The sequence below is a fragment of the Semicossyphus pulcher genome, unplaced genomic scaffold (assembly GCF_022749685.1).
Source record: "Semicossyphus pulcher isolate SPU_LCO1_2020_fin unplaced genomic scaffold, fSemPul1.0.p SCAF_5, whole genome shotgun sequence".
NCBI lineage: Eukaryota > Metazoa > Chordata > Actinopteri > Labriformes > Labridae > Semicossyphus > Semicossyphus pulcher.
The window spans coordinates 25,018,601-25,031,198 of record NW_027211726.1 but is presented as its reverse complement, the minus strand read 5'-3'; positions in this window follow the sequence as shown (position 1 = coordinate 25,031,198).

Here is a 12,598-nt window from a genome sequence, read left to right as displayed (position 1 = left end):
TCAAAGTGTAGCCTTTTATCACAGTGTGGCCTTTTATCACCGTGTACTCTTTTATCAAAGTGTAGCATTTTATCACGTTGTGGCCTTTTATCATGTTGTAACATTTAATCACATTGTAGTCTTTTATCACAGTGTAACCTTTCATCACAGTGTGGCCTTTTATCACAGTGTACTCTTTTATCAAAGTGTGGCTTTTTATCATGGTGTAGCCTATTATCACAGTGTAGCCTTTTATCAAAGTGTAGCCTTTTATCACAGTGTGGCCTTTTATCACAGTGTAGTCTTTCGTCACAGTGTAGCCTTTTATCACAGTCTAACCTTTTATCACAGTGTGGCCTTTTATAATGGTGTAACCTTTTATCACAGTGTAACCTTTTATCACAGTGTAGCCTTTTATCATGTTATAGCCTTTTATCACAGTGTAACCTTTTTTCACAGTGTAACCTTTCATCACAGTGTGGCCTTTTATCACAGTGTACTCTTTTATCAAAGTGTGGCTTTTTATCATGGTGTAGCCTATTATCACAGTGTAGCCTTTTATCACAGTGTAGCCTTTTATCATGTTGTTGCCTTTGATCATGTTGTTGCCTTTGATCACAGTGTAACCTTTTATCACAGTGTAACCTTTTATCATGTAGTATGTTTTTTTCAAAGTGTAGACTTTTATCACAGTGTGGCCTTTTATCACAGTGTAGTTTTTGTAATGGTGTAACCTTTTATCACACTGTAGTCTTTCGTCACAGTGTAGCCTTTTTTCTCAGTCTAACCTTTTATCACAGTGTGGCCTTTTATAATGGTGTAACCTTTTATCACAGTGTAGCCTTTTATCATGTTGTAGCCTTTTATCACAGTGTAACCTTTTTTCACAGTGTAACCTTTCATCACAGTGTGGGCTTTTATCACAGTGTACTCTTTTATCAAAGTATAGCCTTTTATCACGTTGTGGCCTTTTATCATGTTGTAACATTTAATCACATTGTAGTCTTTTATCACGTTGTAGCTTTTTATCACAGTGTAGCCTTTTATCATGTTGTAGCCTTTTATCACAGTGTAATCTTTTTTCACAGTGTAACCTTTCATCACAGTGTGGCCTTTTATCACAGTGTACTCTTTTATCAAAGTGTGGCTTTTTATCATGGTGTAGCCTATTATCACAGTGTAGCCTTTTATCATGTTGTAGCTTTTTATCACAGTGTAACCTTTTTTCACAGTGTAACCTTTCATCACAGTGTGGCCTTTTATCACAGTGTACTCTTTTATCAAAGTGTGGCTTTTTATCATGGTGTAGCCTAATATCACAGTGTAGCCTTTTATCACAGTGTAGCCTTTTATCACAGTGTTGCCTTTTATCACAGTGTAGTTTTTATAATGGTGTAACCTTTTATCACAGTGTAGTCTTTCGTCACAGTGTAGCCTTTTTTCACAGTGTAACATTTTATCACAGTGTGGCCTTTTATAATGGTGTAACCTTTTATGACAGGGTAACCTTTTGTCACAGTGTAGCCTTTTATCATGTTGTAACCTTTTATCACAGTGTAACCTTTTTTCACAGTGTAACCTTTCATCACAGTGTGGCCTTTTATCAGAGTGTACTCTTTTATCAAAGTGTGGCTTTTTATCATGGTGTAGCATATTATCACAGTGTAGCCTTTTATCATGTTGTTGCCTTTGATCATGTTGTTGCCTTTGATCACAGTATGGCCTTTTATCACAGTGTAACCTTTTATCATGTAGTAGGTTTTTATCACAGTGTAGCCTTTTATCATGTTGTTGCCTTTGATCATGTTGCCTTTGATCACAGTGTAACATTTTATCACAGTGTAGCCTTTTATAATGTTGTAGCCTTTTATCACAGTGTAGTCTTTTGTCACAGTGTAGCCTTTTATCACAGTCTAACCTTTTATCACAGTGTGGCCTTTTATAATGGTGTAACCTGTTATCACAGTGTAGCCTTTTATCATGTTGTAGCCTTTTATCACAGTGTAACCTTTTTTCACAGTGTAACCTTTCATCACAGTGTAGCCTTTTATCACAGTCTAACCTTTTATCACAGTGTGGCCTTTTATAATGGTGTAACCTTTTATCACAGTGTAACCTTTTATCACAGTGTAGCCTTTTATCATGTTGTAGCCTTTTATCACAGTGTAACCTTTTTTCACAGTGTAACCTTTCATCACAGTGTGGCCTTTTATCACAGTGTACTCTTTTATCAAAGTGTGGCTTTTATCATGTTGTTGCCTTTGATCATGTTGTTGCCTTTGATCACAGTGTAACCTTTTATCACAGTGTAACCGTTTATCATGTATTAGGTTTTTATCACAGTGTAGCCTTTTATTATGTTGTAGCCTTTTATCATGTTGTAGACTTTTATCACAGTGTAACCTTCCGTCACAGTGCTGCCTTTTATCACAGTGTAGCCTTTTATCACGTTGTAGCCTTTTATCATGTTGTAGACTTTTATCACAGTGTAACCTTTCGTCACAGTGCTGCCTTTTATCACAGTGTAGCCTTTTATCACGTTGTAGCCTTTTATCACAGTGTAACCTTTCAACACAGTGTGGCCTTTTATCACAGTGTAGTCTTTTATCAATGTGTAGCCTTTTATCACGGTTCAGCCTTTTATCACAGTGTAACCTTTCAACACAGTGTGGCCTTTTATCACAGTGTGGCCTTTTATCACAGTGTAGTTTTTATAATGATGTAACCTTTTATCACAGTGTAGTCTTTCGTCACAGTGTAGCCTTTTTTCACAGTCTAACCTTTTATCACAGTGTGGCCTTTTATAATGGTGTAACCTTTCGTCACAGTGTAGCCTTTTATCATGTTGTAGCCTTGTATCACAGTGTAACCTTTTTTCACAGTGTAATCTTTCATCACAGTGTGGTTTTTTATCACAGTGTACTCTTTTATCAAAGTGTGGCTTTTTATCATGGTGTAGCCTTTTATTATGTTGTTGCCTTTGATCATGTTGTTGCCTTTTATCGCAGTGTAACCTTTTTTCACAGTGTAACCTTTCATCACAGTGTAGCCTTTTATCACAGTGTAACCTTTCATCACAGTGCTGCCTTTTATCACAGTGTAGATTTTTATCACGTTGTAGCCTTTTATCACAGTGTAACCTTTCAACACAGTGTGGCCTTTTATCACAGTGTAGTCTTTTATCAATGTGTGGCTTTTTATCATGGTGTAGCCTATTATCACAGTGTAGCCTTTTATCACAGTGTAACCTTTCATCACAGTGTGGCCTTTTATCAGAGTGTACTCTTTTATCAAAGTGTGGCTTTTTATCATGGTGTAGCCTATTATCACAGTGTAGCCTTTTATAATTTTGTAGCCTTTTATCACAGTGTAGTCATTTATCACAGTGTAGCCTTTTATCATGTTGTAGCCTTTTATCAGAGTGTAATCTTCTTTCACAGTGTAGTCTTTTATCACAGTGTAGCCTTTTATCATGTTGTAGCCTTTTATCACAGTGTAGCCTTTTATAATTTTGTAGCCTTTTATCACAGTGTAGTCATTTATCACAGTGTAGCCTTTTATGATGTTGTAGCCTTTTATCACGGTGTAACCTTTCATCACAGTGTGGCCTTTGATCATGTTGTTGCCTTTGATCACAGTATAATCTTTTATCACAGTGTAGCCTTTTATAATGTTGTAGCCTTTTATCACAGTGTAGTCATTCATCATTTGTAGCCTTTTATCACAGTTTAGCCTTTTATCATATTGTAGCCTTCATCACAGTGTGGCCTTTTATCACAGTGTATCCTTTCATCACGGTGTGGCCTTTTATCACGTTGTAACATTTAATCACATTGTAACCTTTTATCACGGTGTGGCCTTTTGTCACGTTGTAACATTTAATCACATTGTAGTCTTTTATCACGTTGTAGCTTTTTATCACAGTGTAGCCTTTTATCATGTTGTAGCCTTTCTCACAGTGTAGCCTTTTATCATGTTGTAGCCTTTCATCACAGTGTAACTTTTTATCACAGTGTAACCTTTCATCACAGTGTACTCTTTTATCAAAGTGTGGCTTTTTATCACAGTGTAGCCTTTTATCATGTTGTTGCCTTTGATCATGTTTTTGCATTTGATCACAGTGTAACCTTTTATCACAGTGTAGCCTTTTATAATGTTGTAGCCTTTTATCACGGTTCAGCCTTTTATCACAGTGTAACCTTTTATCACAGTGTAGTCTTTTATCAATGTGTAGCCTTTTATCACGGTTCAGCCTTTTATCACAGTGTAACCTTTTATCACAGTGTAGCCTTTCATCACGTTGTAGCCTTTTATCACAGTCTAACCCATTGTCACAGTGTGGCCTTTTATAATGGTGTAACCTTTTATCACAGTGTAGTCATTCATCACAGTGTAGCCTTTTATCATGTTGTAGTCTTTTATCAGAGTGTAACCTTCTTCCACAGTGTACTCTTTTATCAAAGTGTGGCTTTTATTCATGGTGTAGCCTATTATCACAGTGTAGCCTTTTATCATGTTGTTGCCTTTGATCAAGTTGTTGCCTTTTATCACAGTGTTACCTTTTTTCACAGTGTAACCTTTCATCACAGTGTAGCCTTTTATCACAGTGTAACCTTTCATCACTGTGTAACCTTTCATCACAGTGTAGCCTTTTATCACAGTGTAGCCTTTTATAATTTTGTTGCCTTTTATCACAGTGTAACCTTTTTTCACAGTGTAACCTTTCATCACAGTGTGGCCTTTGATCATGTTATTGCCTTTGATCACAGTGTAACCTTTTATCATGTATTAGGTTTTTATCACAGTGTAGCCTTTTATCATGTTGTAGCCTTTTATCACAGTTTAGCCTTTTATCATGTTGTTGCCTTTGATCACAGTGTAGCCTTTTATCATGTTGTAGCCTTTTATCACAGTGTAACCTTTCAACACAGTGTGGCCTTTTATCACAGTGTAGTCTTTTATCAATGTGTAGCCTTTTATCACGTTGTAGCCTTTTATCACAGTGTAACCTTTCAACACAGTGTGGCCTTTTATCACAGTGTAGTCTTTTATCAATGTGTAGCCTTTTATCACGGTTCAGCCTTTTATCACAGTGTAACCTTTCAACACACTGTGGCCTTTTATCACAGTGTAGTCTTTTATCAATGTGTAGCCATTTATCACGGTGCAGCCTTTTATCACAGTGTAACCTTTTATCACAGTGTAGCCTTTCATCACGTTGTAGCCTTTTCTCACAGTCTAACCCATTGTCACAGTGTGGCCTTTTATCATGTAGTAGGTTTTTTTCAAAGTGTAGCCTTTTATCACAGTGTGGCCTTTTATCACAGTGTAGTTTTTATAATGGTGTAACCTTTTATCACAGTGTAGTCTTTCGTCACAGTGTAGCCTTTTTTCACAGTCTAACCTTTTATCACAGAGTGGCCTTTTATAATGGTGTAACCTTTTATCACAGTGTAGCCTTTTATCATGTTGTAGCCTTTTATCACAGTGTAACCTTTTTTCACAGTGTAACCTTTCATCACAGTGTGGCCTTTTATCACAGTGTACTCTTTTATCAAAGTGTGGCTTTTTATCATGGTGTAGCCTATTATCACATTGTAGCCTTTTATCACAGTGTAGCCTTTTATCATGTTGTTGCCTTTGATCATGTTGTTGCCTTTTATCACAGTGTAACCTTTTTTCACAGTGTACTCTTTTATCAAAGTGTGGCTTTTTATCATGGTGTAGCCTATTATCACAATGTAGCCTTTTATCACAGTGTAGCCTTTTATCATGTTGTTGCCTTTGATCACAGTGTAGCCTTTTATCATGTTGTAGCCTTTTATCACAGTGTAACCTTTTTTCAAAGTGTAACCTTTCATCACAGTGTGGCCTTTTATCACAGTGTACTCTTTTATCAAAGTGTGGCTTTTTATCATGGTGTAGCCTATTATCACAGTGTAGCCTTTTATCACAGTGTAACCTTTCGTCACAGTGCTGCCTTTTATCACAGTGTAGCCTTTTATAATTTTGTAGCCTTTTATCACAGTGTAGTCATTTATCACAAGGTAGTCTTTTATCACAGTGTAGCCTTTTTTCACAGTGTTGCCTTTGATCATGTTGTTGCCTTTGATCATGTTGTTGCCTTTTATCACAGTGTAACCTTTTTTCACAGTGTAACCTTTTATCACAGTGTAACCTTTTATCATGTATTAGGTTTTTATCACAGTGTAGCCTTTTATCATGTTGTAGCCTTTTATCACAGTGTGGCCTTTTATCACAGTGTAACCTTTCATCACGGTGTGGCCTTTTATCACGTTGTAACATTTCATCACAGTGTAGTCTTTTATGAAGTTGTAGCCTTTTATCACAGTGTAACCTTTTATCACGGTGTGGCCTTTTATCACGTTGTAACATTTAATCACATTGTAGTCTTTTATCACGTTGTAGCTTTTTATCACAGTGTAGCCTTTTATCATGTTGTAGCCTTTATCAAAGTGTAGCCTTTTATCACGGTTTAGCCTTTTATCACAGTGTAGCCTTTTATCATGTTGTTGCCTTTGATCATGTTGTTGCCTTTTATCACAGTGTAACCTTTTTTCACAGTGTACTCTTTTATCAAAGTGTGGCTTTTTATCATGGTGTAGCCTATTATCACAATGTAGCCTTTTATCACAGTGTAGCCTTTTATCATGTTGTTGCCTTTGATCACAGTGTAGCCTTTTATCATGTTGTAGCCTTTTATCACAGTGTAACCTTTTTTCAAAGTGTAACCTTTCATCACAGTGTGGCCTTTTATCACAGTGTACTCTTTTATCAAAGTGTGGCTTTTTATCATGGTGTAGCCTATTATCACAGTGTAGCCTTTTATCACAGTGTAACCTTTCGTCACAGTGCTGCCTTTTATCACAGTGTAGCCTTTTATAATTTTGTAGCCTTTTATCACAGTGTAGTCATTTATCACAAGGTAGTCTTTTATCACAGTGTAGCCTTTTTTCACAGTGTTGCCTTTGATCATGTTGTTGCCTTTGATCATGTTGTTGCCTTTTATCACAGTGTAACCTTTTTTCACAGTGTAACCTTTTATCACAGTGTAACCTTTTATCATGTATTAGGTTTTTATCACAGTGTAGCCTTTTATCATGTTGTAGCCTTTTATCACAGTGTGGCCTTTTATCACAGTGTAACCTTTCATCACGGTGTGGCCTTTTATCACGTTGTAACATTTCATCACAGTGTAGTCTTTTATGAAGTTGTAGCCTTTTATCACAGTGTAACCTTTTATCACGGTGTGGCCTTTTATCACGTTGTAACATTTAATCACATTGTAGTCTTTTATCACGTTGTAGCTTTTTATCACAGTGTAGCCTTTTATCATGTTGTAGCCTTTATCAAAGTGTAGCCTTTTATCACGGTTTAGCCTTTTATCACATTGTATCCTTTTATCACAGTGTAGCCTTTTATCACAGTGTAGTCTTTTGTCAAAGTGTAACCTTTTATCACGGTGTGGCCTTTTATCACGTTGTAGCCTTTTATAATGTTGTAGCCTTTTGTCACTGTGTAGCCTTTTATCACAGTGTAACCTTTTATCACAGTGTACTCTTTTATCAAAGTGTGGCTTTTTATCATGGTGTAGCCTATTATCACAGTGTAACCTTTTATCATGTTGTTGCCTTTGATCATGTTGTTGCCTTTGATCATGTTGCCTTTGATCACAGTGTAAGCTTTTATCACAGTGTAGCCTTTTATAATGTTGTAGCTTTTTATCACAGTGTAGTCATTCATCATGTTGTAGCCTTTTATCACAGTTTAGCCTTTTTTCATGTTGTAGCCTTTATCACAGTGTAGCCTTTTATCACACTGTAACCTTTCATCATGTATTAGGTTTTTATCACAGTGTAGCCTTTTATCATGTTGTAGCCTTTATCACAATGTAGCCTTTATCACAATGTAGCCTTTTATCATGTTGTTGCCTTTGATCATGTTGTTGCCTTTGATCACAGTGTAGCCTTTTATCACAGTGTGGCCTTTGATCATGTTGTTGCCTTTGATCACAGTGTAACCTTTTATCATGTATTAGGTTTTTATCACAGTGTAGCCTTTTATCATGTTGTAGCCTTTATCACAATGTAGCCTTTTATCATGTTGTTGCCTTTGATCACAGTGTAGCCTTTTATCATGTTGTAGCCTTTTTTCACAGTCTAACCTTTTTTCACAGTGTAACCTTTCATCACAGTGTGGCCTTTTATCACAGTGTACACTTTTATCAAAGTGTGGCTTTTTATCATGGTGTAGCCTATTATCACAGTGTAACCTTGTATCATGTTGTTGCCTTTGATCATGTTGTTGCCTTTGATCACAGTGTAACCTTTTATCACAGTGTAACCTTTGATCATGTAGTAGGTTTTTCTCACAGTGTAGCCTTTTATCATGTTGTAGCCTTTATCACAGTGTAGCCTTTTATCACAGTGTAAACTTTCATCACGGTGTAGCCTTTTATATTGTTGTAGCCTTTTGTCACTGTGTAGCCTTTTATCACAGCGTAGTCAATTATCACAGTGAAGCCTTTTATCATGTTGTAGCCTTATATCAGAGTGTAACCCTCTTTCACAGTGTAGTCTTTTCTCACAGTGTAGTCTTTTATCAAAGTGTAACCTTTTTTCACAGTGTAACCTTTCATCACAGTGTGGCCTTTTATCACAGTGTAACCTTTTTTCACAGTGTAACCTTTTATCACAGTGTGGCCTTTTATCACAGTGTAGCCTTTTATCATGTTGTAGCCTTTTATCACAGTGTAACCTTTTTTCACAGTGTAACCTTTCATCACAGTGTGGCCTTTTATCACAGTGTACTCTTTTATCAAAGTGTGGCTTTTTATCATGGTGTAACCTTTCATCACAGTGTGGCCTTTTATCACAGTGTAGCCTTTCATCACAGTGTAGCCTTTTATCACAGTGTAACCTTTCATCACTGTGTAACCTTTCATCACAGTGTAGCCTTTTATCACAGTGTAGCCTTTTATAATTTTGTTGCCTTTTATCACAGTGTAACCTTTTTTCACAGTGTAACCTTTCATCACAGTGTGGCCTTTGATCATGTTGTAGCCTTTATCACAGTGTAGCCTTTTATCATGTTGTAGACTTTTATCACAGTGTAACCTTTCGTCACAGTGCTGCCTTTTATCACAGTGTGGCCTTTTATCACAGTGTAGTTTTTGTAATGGTGTAACCTTTTATCACACTGTAGTCTTTCGTCACAGTGTAGCCTTTTTTCACAGTCTAACCTTCTATCACAGTGTGGCCTTTTATAATGGTGTAACATTTTATCACAGTGTAGCCTTTTATCATGTTGTAGCCTTTTATCACAGTGTAACCTTTTTTCACAGTGTAACCTTTCGTCACAGTGCTGCCTTTTATCACAGTGTGGCCTTTTATCACAGTGTAGTTTTTGTAATGGTGTAACCTTTTATCACACTGTAGTCTTTCGTCACAGTGTAGCCTTTTTTCACAGTCTAACCTTTTATCACAGTGTAGCCTTTCATCACGTTGTAGCCTTTTATCACAGTCTAACCCATTGTCACAGTGTGGCCTTTTATAATGGTGTAACCTTTTATCACAGTGTAACCTTTTTTCACAGTGTAACCTTTCATCACAGTGTGGCCTTTTATCACAGTGTACTCTTCTATCAAAGTGTGGCTTTTTATCATGGTGTAGCCTTTATCACAGTTTAGCCTTTTATCACAGTGTAACCTTTCATCACGGTGTAGCCTTTTATATTGTTGTAGCCTTTTGTCACTGTGTAGCCTTTTATCACAGTGTAGTCAATTATCACAGTGAAGCCTTGTATCATGTTGTAGCCTTTTATCAGAGTGTAATCTTCTTTCACAGTGTAGTCTTTTCTCACAGTGTAGTCTTTTCTCACAGTGTAGTCTTTTATCAAAGTGTAACCTTTTTTCACAGTGTAACCGTTCATCACAGTGTGGCCTTTTATCACAGTGTAACCTTTTTTCACAGTGTAACCTTTTATCACAGTGTGGCCTTTTATCACAGTGTAGCCTTTTATCATGTTGTAGCCTTTTATCACAGTGTAACCTTTTTTCACAGTGTAACCTTTCATCACAGTGTGGCCTTTTATCACAGTGTACTCTTTTATCAAAGTGTGGCTTTTTATCATGGTGTAACCTTTTATCACAGTGTAGTCATTTATCACAGTGTAGCCTTTTATCATGTTGTTGCCTTTGATCATGTTGCCTTTGATCACAGTGTAACCTTTTATCACAGTGTAGCCTTTTATAATGTTGTAGCCTTTTATCACAGTGTAGTCATTCATCATGTTGTAGCCTTTTATCACAATCTAACCTTTTATCACGGTGTGGCCTTTTATCACGTTGTAACATTTCATCACAGTGTAACCTTTCATCACAGTGTGGCCTTTTATCACAGTGTACTCTTTTATCAAAGTGTGGCTTTTTCTCATGGTGTAGCCTATTATCACAGTGTAGCCTTTTATCAAAGTGTAGCCTTTTATCACGGTGAATTCTTTTATCAAAGTGTAGCCTTTTATCACAGTGTGGCCTTTTATCACAGTGTAGTCTTTCGTCACAGTGTAGACTTTTATCACAGTCTAACCTTTTATCACAGTGTGGCCTTTTATAATGGTGTAACCTTTTATCACAGTGTAACCTTTTATCACAGTGTAGCCTTTTGTCATGTTGTAGTCTTTTATCACAGTGTAGCCTTTTTTCACAGTCTAACCTTTTATCACAGTGTGGCCTTTTATAATGGTGTAACCTTTTATCACAGTGTAACCTTTTTTCACAGTGTAACCTTTCATCACAGTGTGGCCTTTTATCACAGTGTACTGCTTTATCAAAGTGTGGCTTTTTATCATGGTGTAGCCTATTATCACAGTGTAGCCTTTTTTCACAGTCTAACCTTTGATCACAGTGTGGCCTTTTATAATGGTGTAACCTTTTATCACAGTGTAACCTTTTTTCACAGTGTAACCTTTCATCACAGTGTGGCCTTTTATCACAGTGTACTCTTTTATCAAAGTGTGGCTTTTTATCATGGTGTAGCCTATTATCACAGTGTAGCCTTTTATCACAGTGTAGCCTTTTATCATGTTGTTGCCTTTGATCATGTTGTTGCCTTTTATCAAAGTGTAACCTTTTTTCACATTGTAACCTTTCATCACAGTGTAGCCTTTTATCACAGTGTAACCTTTCATCACTGTGTAACCTTTCATCACAGTGTAGCCTTTTATCACAGTGTAGCCTTTTATAATTTTGTTGCCTTTTATCACAGTGTAACCTTTTTTCACAGTGTAACCTTTCATCACAGTGTGGCCTTTGATCATGTTGTTGCCTTTGATCACAGTGTAACCTTTTATCACAGTGTAGCCTTTTATCATGTTGTAGCCTTTATCACAGTGTAGCCTTTTATCATGTTGTTGCCTTTGATCATGTTGTTGCCTTTGATCACAGTGTAACCTTTTATCACAGTGTAACCGTTTATCATGTAGTAGGCTTTTTTCAAAGTGTAGCCTTTTATTACAGTGTGGCCTTTTATCACAGTGTAGTCTTTTATCAATGTGTAGCCTTTTATCACGGTTCAGCCTTTTATCACAGTGTAACCTTTCATCACAGTGTAGCCTGTTATCACAGTGTAGCCTTTTATAATGTTGTAGCCTTTTATAACAGTGTAGTCATTCATCATGTTGTAGCCTTTTATCGCAGTGTAACCTTTTATCACAGTGTTGCCTTTTTTCACAGTGTAGTCTGTTATCAAAGTGTAGCCTTTTATCACGGTTTAGCCTTTTATCACATTGTACCCTTTTATCACAGTGTAGCCTTTTATCACAGTGTAGTCTTTTATCAAAGTGTAGCCTTTTATCACGGTGAATTCTTTTATCAAAGTGTAGCCTTTTATCACAGTGTGGCCTTTTTTCACAGTGTAGTCTTTCGTCACAGTGTAGCCTTTTATCACAGTCTAACCTTTTATCACAGTGTGGCCTTTTATAATGGTGTAACCTTTTATCACAGTGTAACCTTTTATCACAGTGTAGCCTTTTATCATGTTGTAGCCTTTTATCACAGTGTAACCTTTTTTCACAGTGTAACCTTTCATCACAGTGTGGCCTTTTATCACAGTGTACTCTTTTATCAAAGTGTAGCATTTTATCACGTTGTGGCCTTTAACATGTTGTAACATTTAATCACATTGTAGTCTTTTATCACAGTGTAACCTTTCATCACAGTGTGGCCTTTTATCACAGTGTACTCTTTTATCCAAGTGTGGCTTTTTATCATGGTGTAGCCTATTATCACAGTGTAGCCTTTTATCAAAGTGTAGCCTTTTATCACAGTGTGGCCTTTTATCACAGTGTAGTCTTTCGTCACAGTGTAGCCTTTTATCACAGTCTAACCTTTTATCACAGTGTGGCCTTTTATAATGGTGTAACCTTTTATCACAGTGTAACCTTTTATCACAGTGTAGCCTTTTATCATGTTATAGCCTTTTATCACAGTGTAACCTTTTTTCACAGTGTAACCTTTCATCACAGTGTGGCCTTTTATCACAGTGTACTCTTTTATCAAAGTGTGGCTTTTTATCATGGTGTAGCCTATTATCACAGTGTA